Raw genomic sequence first — 10,365 nt, forward strand, 5'->3', positions numbered from 1 at the left:
TTGTTACATATGTATACATGTGCCATGTTGGTGTGCTGCACCCATTAACTCGTCATTTACATTAGGTATTTCTCCTAATGCTATCCCTCCCCCCATCCCCCCACCCCACAACAGGCCCCGGTGTGTGATGTTCCCCTTCCTGTGTCCAAGTGTTCTCATTGTTCAATTCCCACCTATGAGTGAGAACACGCAGTGTTTGGTTTTTTGTTCTTGCGATAGTTTGCTCCCAAGCGCTACAAAGGACGTGAACTCATCCTTTTTTATGGCTGCATAGTATTCCATGGTGTATATGTGCCACATTTTCTTAATCCAGTCTATCATTATTGGACATTTGGGTTGGTTCCAAGTCTTTGCTATTGTGAAGAGCGCCACAATAAACATACGTGTGCATATGTCTTTATAGAAGCATGATTTATAATCCTTTGGGTATGTACCCAGTAATGGGATGGCTGGGTCAAATGGTATTTCTAGTTCTAGATCGCTGAGGAATCGCCACACTGTCTTCCACAATGGTTGAATGAGTTTACAGTCCCACCAACAGTGTAAAAATGTTCCTATTTCTCCACATCCTCTCCAGCACCTGTTGTTTCCTGACTTTTTAATGATCGCCATTCTAACTGGTGTGAGATGGTATCTCATTGTGGTTTTGATTTGCTTTCTCTGATGGCCGGTGACGATGAGCATTAGAAGGGAATTTTAAAAATATAAAATACTCATAAGGGTACATACTCTTAGAGAATTTAAACAAAAAAGTCATTGAGAGTTAATAATAAGGTAGTTGAATTTGAGAATTTCAGTAAAAAATCCTGGATCTCTGAATATAAAGACACTGAATAAACAAAAAGTGCCATTTATTGTTAATATAATTAAAAGGGACTTAAACACTTTAAAAATAATGTTTTGGGAGTTTTTGCGCCCCATAGAGAGAGGTTACTGAGTATTGATTGACTGAAGGTAAATTCCTACTGTCCAGAGACAAGAGATAAACTCAGTGGAATGGACTAGGTTTTTTTGCTACAGGAACAATGGTGACTTTGTCAAGCAAATTTTTCACTTTGTTTTATTTTCAGTCTATATCTTGTTTTCTATCTCATTTTCCTATATCATTACATATCTATGATTATTATGTAAAAATCACTTTTCTTACTTTGTAACAGATACTGGTTTGCTTTAGAAAGTGTTAAAAATCTAACTTCTGATCAGCTTTAAAGAACATAGTCTCTGGGTGGTCCATGTCTGATCCATACCATTACTTTAACTTTGTTTCGATACTATTAATATTCAAACAAAAATAGCTTAAGAGGACCTGCCAGATGAATGAGATTGTGTCATATTCCTCTTCAATAATAAAAATCTTGCTAAGGCTGGCACCTGGGGAAAGGCTAGTGAGATTAAAATCAGTGACTCTTTCACCTCCCTTTGCTCTGTCAAGTGTAAGAGAAAGAGGGACTGTGAAGCCTTGACAAGGAGAGCAGGGACTTTAATTGAGGGCAAGAAGGGCTCAGGCCTTGTTTCCTAATTATAGATGTTTTTTCAAACATCAGAGGTGCAAATTCAAAATATGTTGCAATTTATTGGTGAGTACAGTCTACTTAAATAAAGGACTGTTTAATTCAAATAAATTTAGAAGGCTTTTTCTTAAGCCAGCTTCATGTATATTATATTATTGTATCCCTGGAGAATGTAAAATTCTGAATGTGGACCTGCACCTTGCTATTTTTTCCCCCACTTGGATCTTCTTTGGTGTGTATGTGACTGTGTTTATATGTGTCTCCTATGTGTCCATCTTATTTTTGGGTGTAGAGGAGAGGTTCCTGATGACTCGCACTCTTTACTTCTCAATACAATCACATACATTACTTTTATAGCTTCCATCCTGCCATTTCAATGAATGGGAAATATGATCACAGGGTAATATGAGTTAATAAGTAATTTTAGGAGGATATTGCTTAAAAATGGTTTTTCAGTTATGTTCCAATTGGTTCCTTGTGTTGATAAAATGAGAGCTTCCTTAACAGTAGAATTCACATCGTAAAGTTGAGTTGAAGTTTGAGGATTCTTGCTACCATTTAACATTCAATGGCACTCAATTTTCTTGACTCATATTTTTGACATAGTGTTCTATGTTTCATCTGTCACCGATGAGTCCTACTTGGACCTGTAAGCCAAATGAATGCCACCTATTAAGTGTTGTAGTGTGCTCTTCGATTGTTCATTTATTTAGTAGGTTATTATTAATTTAATGACTATGGTCCTAGTTCCTTTCACATATGGTGCCATAAGTGGAGGAGGGGTTCAAATGTTTCTATGGTATTTATATTTTTTGTTATGTGAATGCCACATAAGCAGCTCTGCAGCCAGAATTTCTTGGTGGCCCAAATATAAAGCCTTATAATTAGAAGTATGTGGTGCTATAATAAAAACATTATCAAACCAGCTGTACTAAGTGTACAGATTTTCTGTTTTTATTCATGTGTGTGCATCTATTACAAACACAGCACAAATAGAATATAAAAATAAGTTAACACTCACAGCCAAACCTGTTAAATTTAGTTCAACAAATTGTATGAAACCCTCCATCTGTTTGCTACATTATTCTCACAATGATAATAGGCAAGGCAGATTTGCTAGCTGGGTTTTATAGAGAGAATGGCTTGTTCAAAAAATATGTAATGCACTCCCCTAAATGAAACCACACCAAACCGCATTATTTTCTTCTCTGTGGCTTCGAGTGTTTATATTGTGATATTACATTTTCACAGATGTTATTACTAATCTGTTGTGCCAAAGAATGATTTTGAAGCTCATTTATCAATAATTATTGCTCTGGCCAGTATGAATGTTCCAAAAGAGCAAGCAAATGTGAGGAACAGATCTTTTGATTTCTTTAGTAATAGGTCATGAATAGCTGTTTCTTGCCTTTAGTACCTTTTTCTATGATTTGCTCTTGGCATTGCAAATACATTTATATTTTCAAAAATACAGGAGGGCCACAAAGGTCTTTACCATGTAATAATTTATAAATTGAATAATATTCACATTGTAGGGTTATTGAGGATTGCATGAGATAAAGAAGTGTCTAGCACCAATGCTGATTTCTTAGCTGATGAAGCTGACTTGACTTACTTAGCTGTCAGCACCTACATCCTGTTAGTAATAATTGTGAATTACTGCAGACATCTCTCAGAATTCCCATGACATGTCTTTCTAGAAAGCCAGAATTTTTCTGAATATAGTTTTATGAACAACTATCTTAGTTCTCAGATACTAATTCTCTTACTGTCTGAGAACTAAGATAGTTCTCAGATACTCATGATAATTTTTATTTTTTCAATTAAAATGAACAATTATTTAGCTCCTACTATGTGTGAAGAATTTGTGTACTAGATATATAGGGAGCAAAGATAAATGCATCACAGTCTATACAGGTTCAAACAGTAATTTGAAACACTAGTCACACTTTTATTCCATTAAACACTGATTTTTCCTTCCAGTTTTTGGATTTTTCTTGGCTACATGCCTGGAAAAACCTTAAAACCTATCAAGAAGACATATACCATTCATGCCACACATATAATATCATTCATTATTTTAATAACTCTTTTATTTATTATTATTTTTACATATAAACAGCTCTGGAGGCATCCTATAGAGAGAGAAACTATGGCACAGATCAGGTTTCACTGCCACTGTGTCTGTTAGTAAACCAAGTATCCCTAAGTCCTCTGGGTATCAGGGCCCACAGGCCCCTTTTGTATCTGAATAGTAATAGTAGATCTCCCCACTGCCACATTCAGCATAACCGCAGGAAGACTTGTCTTCAGGTTTTCATCCCTCTTGTATCTGGAAATCCCCAAGGAACACATTCTGTTTTCCAAATCTAATTTTGGGGGATGGATTTGGGAGTCTTGTGGCAGCTTCTCCAGGCTGCTTCCACACTCCCTTGCAACTTTGCTCCAAATGTGAAAACAAGCCCCTCATCTGACCCTCTGCAGCATACTTATGGTTAAACGCAAACATTTTGCAAACTCTACTAATGAGCTGCAGGTGATTCAGGAAATTACAACACAGAAAAAAATTTTAAATATGAATTTGCCTATTATAACTCCTAGAGTTCAGAGGCCATATTCTTTTACAGGATGATGTCTACTGGTTTTCCTTCTTCTCTGTTCCAACCCAGTGGCAGTGTTTACCTCCACAACAGGAGTGAGAACCTTTGACCAGGTTTTCTTTATTCAGAGACCTGACACCCCAACTTTCTCTTGGGCTAACTGTGAAGAAAAAAGAATAACAAAACACTTTCTCTTTACCTCCAGGCTGTGGTCCATGTTGCAGTAAACCTATAACCTCCTTTTCAGATGAAACTCTACCTCTATTTAAGAAGGCCTTTTATGTTATTAGATAGAAGAGTTTAGCATCTGGTTGTCTCAGCTCACGCATTCCTGAAAAGCAGGATTTATAAATTCAGATATCTTTGTAATCTGGTAAATATAAATGGGTGATGGGCTGGGCACGGAGGCTCATGCCTGTAATCCCAGCACTTTGGGAGGCCAAGGTGGGCGGATCACGAGGTCAGGAGATCGAGAACATCCTAGCTAACACAGTGAAACCCCATCTGTCCTAAAATTACAAAAAAAAATTAGCCAGGCATGGTGGCAGGCGACTGTAGTCCCAGCTACTCAGGAGGCTGAGGTGGGAGAATGGCATGAACCCGGGAGGCGGAGCTTATAGTGAGCCGAGATTGTGGCACTGCACTCCAGCCTGGGCGACAGAGCAAGATTCCATCTCCAAAAATATATATATATATGGGTGATGTGGGCTTGGTATAAGAAAATGTATGCTGTCTTCAATCTTTTTTTGAAATAAATGGTTGGACTTCTTGGGTGTACTTTTTAACACAACCTTTGATAGGAAAAAGTTTAGGAAATATTTAGCTTAAGTGGGATGACATTTATCTGACATATATAATAAATAGGGAAAGATGGGGACCATGGTAAGTGGATAACAGATGCTTCACCTACAGAGAACCTAGGACTCAGCTTTAGCTGTTGACACCACATGAGAGCATGAGTGGGGCATTCCCAACTCTTCCTACTATTTGGAGAGACAACAGGAATTCCCATTTCTATGAGGTGACTGTTTTTTAATTACAAAATTTAAAGAACACTATGAGGGTTGATATTGTATATTTCAAGTGAAACATGTTGGTAGGCCACATCTGACCTTGAGAGTGCAATTTCTCAGCCTCTGTTGAAAAGGATTTGGGCTTCACTTTTGCAAAGCCAAAAGGCCAGAAGTTCAATGGAAATGTTTTTGTTTTTGATTTTGTTTTGGCCAAATCTATAAATAGTGTTTTTATTGTTTTGTGGAATAACAGGATCAACAAGTTATGACATTATTATAGTATTTTGTCCCTGCTACATAGACAAGATGAAGATTTTGGGAAGAACAGTAGTTTACCTGAAAATGTTTGATTCAGTCACAGGAATTAGTTTGGATAGAAGAAAGGACATGAAAGGTTTGGAATCAGGCAGACCTAGGCTTAAACCCACCTCTGACATTCAAATGTAAGTTGGTGTAACAGACAAACTCTGTGACTCACCTTCTGATTTGTAAAATGGGAATAATAAAGCTTACCTTACAAATAAGAGTAAGGCCAGATAATTCATACAACTGGCTGGTCCATAGTAAGCGTTAAAAAATACCAGTTTCTTCTTTTCTACCTCCTGTTTACTTGGTTGTTTATTAATTCCCACCATTTGCCTTAGTTCCAAAGCCAGAACTTTAAGTTTGTTTTGTTTCTGTGTGTAGGTTTTGCAGTGTTTAGAAGTGGGATGGCTATCTCAACAAGTTCCAACGAATTCTTAGTGTTATCAAATGGAAGACTCTCTGGTCTCTTGCCCAGGATTTGTTATGGCATTTCCCCAGTACATTTTGTTGTATTCCTAGTACTGCATTAATCCATCTAGCTGTGCTCACTTGATGTCCAATGGCTGGTCCTGCTGACATACCTTTAGCAACCTTACTGTGCTTGTAAGTATCACCCACAGCAGGCAAGTAGCTCCTCCACCAATTACACGTTTAATTGTTTCACTAGTTGCATATATTTCTCTGTTACATTGTCATTCATATTATTTTTAGTGGAATTTGGGGCAGAAAAGCTACTATCATTTTTTCTCTTTGTCATTATTAGTTCGCATAGCCAGTGCAAAGCAATCTGAAGAAAACACAGGTTGTTTATCAGGAATGCTATGTTCTAGTTGTTCTAGTAGCAGAAGGTCCGCCATTAACTGTATGCCTTTAGGCAATTCTCCTGACTCTTGGGTGCTTGGTTATCTCTTTTGTAAATCCAAGTTAATAGTGTTTGCCCTGCTAGCTCTCTGGGTTGTCATGAGATAATAGATAACAAGGAATTTCACTCTGCAAATGCAATGTGACTGAACAATAAAGGTCATCATTTTAGAATTTTAAGGAATAGGACAGGATTCCTCAAACGTTGCTCTATACTAGAACCACCTGGGGAGCTTTCAAAGCACCCCATGCTCAAACACAGCTTATAGTCATTAAATCAGACTCTGGTGTGGAGCCTAGGTGTTGGTATTTTTTTAATAGGAAATATGTTTATTATTGATCATCTCAATTCAAAAATATTCTTTCTCAGGGCTGGTCCATCATACTCAGTCTCTTTGCAAATATTAAATACATCAAAATCATGAGCAATTTTAACAGTAACATAGAAACTTCTGTACAGTAAGCAAGACAGGAATTTCTAACAATGACACAAGAGTTCCAGAACTTGCCAGTAAAACAAAGGAAGCATTTCCAATGACAAGGCTTAGGAACCCATGGATAAAAATCTAACAGAACACATGCTGGAAAATGGGGTCAGGAAATAGTATCATCTATCCTCGATCTGAGTATGCTCAGTGATGGCACAAAGCAGCCCTGTGAGAGGGACTTGGAAATACAATTGCTTCTATCCAGAAATGTGCCCTTTGGGAATGGGACATATGGTACCTAAGTGCCCCCAAATCAATTGTTTTTCAGCATCTTGTCTACACAATCATAACCAAGGTTTCAAGGAGAAGGCAGGCGCAGGAAGTATTTAGCTTTAACTTCTTAGCAGATGTAACACCAGCTCTTCATCCTCTGCTAAAGACAGGCCAGTATCCAAAGGCTCTAAAGTGTCCCACGTGGCCTTCTTTCTGTTATGACTTGTTGGTCCTACATCTTCCACTTCACTGTTCTTCCTCTTCTTCATTCCCTGCTTCTTCTTGGTATCACATTTTATTTTCCATATCTTCACTATCTGAATCTTCAGAGCTTCTGTACTTACCTGGATCTAGGAGTGTGCTTGGATCAAATCCATCATCATCATCATCACTCCAATCCAGAAAGTCTTCCTCTTCATCTTTGGCCTTTGCTTGTCTCGTGTTGGCTTCTCTTCTGGCTTCCCTTTCTTTCAGTCTTTTCTCCAAATGCTTTGCCTTAATTTTCTTCCTATATTCTTCTTTGTCAAATTTGTCCTCTTTCTGAAGTCTTCCCTTTGCTTTATCTAAGTTGATACCACCCGTGTCATCATCTTCCTCAGCATCCTTGATGGCAGATTTCTGCATTTGTGGCCACTGTTGAACCAACTCCCCTTCATCAGTACATGTTATCTTCTTATTCGCTTTAAAATTTCTCTTCATTACTTTTTTTGCTTCTGCAACTTTGGTCACTTTTTTCTTGATGCTGGATTTAGAAGGTTCTTTCTTCTGTAATGTTTTCTCCTCTTTAAAGTCAAATCCAAACACATTGTGCCACTTCACCTTCAAGAAATCAGCATCTTCTTCCTCCTCATCTCTGTCCAGGAACTGCATAGGAACTTCCTTGATCTTCTTTGCTTCACTGGTGTTAGGAAGAGATGGAGCTTGAGATCCTTTTGCTTTTGCCAGTTTCTCCTCCATTTCTTCTTCATTATCTTCCTCTTCCTCCTGTTCTCCATCACTAGTATCATTAGCCAGTCTGTGCTCTGTCCCTTTGAGTCTTTTTCCACCTTTCTGAAGGATGGACATTTTCTCATTGAAGAAGGCTCTAAATTCTTCCACTTTGTCATTGGTGAGGGAGGGAGCCCTTGGCTCAGTTACTTTATTGGCTTGGCTCATTACCAATTCTTTGGTGGGTTGTTTCTGCATTTTCTGAAGAAATCTTATGCATGGTGCCACAGCAAGCCCAAGAGACAGGGCATATTCAGGTATAGGTAACTTGCTCACATCAAATACTTCTTTATCCTTCATCAGATATACCAATCATATATCGGAGACGAAACACCTTTGAGCTCTTTCTTTTAAATCTTGATCTTCAGCTAAAAAAGATTCCAATTTTTTCTGGATATCTGTAAGTTTTTCTGGATTGATTTTGATTTCCTTTATAGGTACTTTCTTCTGAAGAAGCTGCTGCACTATAGCTTTTTCTGAGGCAAGCAAAATTAATAAAGCTTCACCATCCTCTTTGTACCTGGCAGTTCTACCTGCTCTGTGAATATATGTGTTGGCATCCTCAGGACAATCAAACTGAAGAGCCCAATTCACAGCCGGGAAATCCAGCCCCCTGGCTGCAACATCACTAGCAAAGAGTACTGCAGCTCTCTTACGGACAAACTCATTATAGACTTCCATTCTTCTCATTTGCTGCTATCGACCATGGAGGGCAAGGATAGAAATACCAGGACGTAGCTGGCAAAACACTCGGTACAGATATCAGACCTTTTAGCAACTGGAAAAAAATACAATGCTCTTCTTCTTCAGGTGCCTTCTCAAAAAGGAATACAGCACACTTATTTTTTGCTGCTGCTCACAGACTATGTAGTTCTATTCCAAAGTGGCAGGGGTGCTATATTTTGCATTTTTCATGAACCCAGACATACTCAGTGTTTTTCAAACTCAAGCGTGCAAGGTCCTTTACAGATATAGTTTGTGTTGCTGAGAAAAGTAAAGTCTGACGTTTCTTGGGGAGATTTTCAATAATAGCATTCATGGTATCAGCAAGGCCCACATCCAAGATTCTATATGCTTCATCAAGAACTAACATTAGGAGAGCAGTAGCATGAAAAGACACTGTTTCATCCATGTGTTGAAGAAGCCGACCTGGTGCGCACACGAGTATATTTATGTTGTTGATCCTCTCAGCTTCGTGTTTCAGATACTTTCCACCAATGATGAGACCAGCTGAGAAGTCATGATTCTTTCCTACCTTTTGGAGAACCTCAAAGGTCTGATAGGTCAGTTCTCTCATAGGTGATATTATGAGAACCCCCAGCCCATCTGTTGAGGTCTATTGCAGACGATATAAGGCTTCTAGCACTGGAACAAGGAAAGCTAAAGTCTTGCCAGATCCAGTTTTGGCCACTCCAGGTACATCTCTACCTTGCAAAGCCAATCCAATGGTCTGCTTCTGTATCTCAGTTACCAAACGGTACTGAGCTTCTTGCAAACCTTTCAGTGTTTTTTTGGACAAGGAAAAATCTGAAAATCTTGTAATTTCATTTACATTTATCTTCTCATAGTTCTGCATGAGGCGGCTGTTACCCTTGCGCTCGACCTGCCATTCGGGTTTCTTCAGTTGCTTCCTCAACTGATTCTTTTTGTTCTGCCCGTGGCTGTGTTTTTTCTTCCAGCGATTGAAGCTCCGTACCGGGTCGGGTCGGGCTCCCGAACCCGGAGAGTCCGCAGTTTTGCCCATTGCGGCGGCAGCGACAGCTGGGATCACCCCCAGACACGAGACACCTAAGGCCAGGCTCATGGAACCAGCATGCGGAAAACGCACAGAGGCGCATGCGTGAGTGTTGGTATTTTTAAACTACTCAGGTGATGCTACTGCACAGCCAAGTTTGTGACCAGTGCTCCAGCACTTTGCTGTCAGAGTATGGTCCTTGGGGCCGACAGTTATCAGGATCACCTGAGAGTTCATTAGGAATGCAGGTTGTCAAGTCCATTCTAAATCTTTGTATTTTAACAAGATCTTCAGGTGATTCATTTACATCTTAAAATTTTAGAAGCACCGCTTTAGAAGTTATTTCATCTGTTTTATTTTGAAGTTGAAGAAAAATCCACAGAAGTTACGGAGTTTGCTGATGGTCACAATTCTAGCTAATGAAGCCAGGACTAGAATTAAAAACTCTTGAATTCCAAACCTGTGCTTCTCTCCGACGCTGTGGATGTGGGCCTGTGTTATCCTTCACATAGAAGAAAAAGGTGTGGATAAATTGTCAATAGTGTGTACACTTTGAGTGTACTCTGTCTTTTTGAGATGTAGCTAATGGATTTGCTGTAATTATCGTCTCTCTCCAGACCTATCACCTTTGAGAACAATGTTCATGAGATA

At 38.9% G+C, this 10,365-nt stretch overlaps 1 pseudogene; it reads right to left on the reverse strand.

Annotated features, from left to right (window-relative positions):
• Positions 1–6,830: 6,830 nt before the first annotated feature.
• LOC464547 (probable ATP-dependent RNA helicase DDX10) lies at positions 6,831–9,726 on the reverse strand (annotated as a pseudogene).
• Positions 9,727–10,365: the final 639 nt, after the last annotated feature.

Source organism: Pan troglodytes, chromosome 11 (genome assembly GCF_028858775.2).
Source record: "Pan troglodytes isolate AG18354 chromosome 11, NHGRI_mPanTro3-v2.0_pri, whole genome shotgun sequence".
Classification (NCBI taxonomy): Eukaryota; Metazoa; Chordata; class Mammalia; order Primates; family Hominidae; genus Pan; species Pan troglodytes.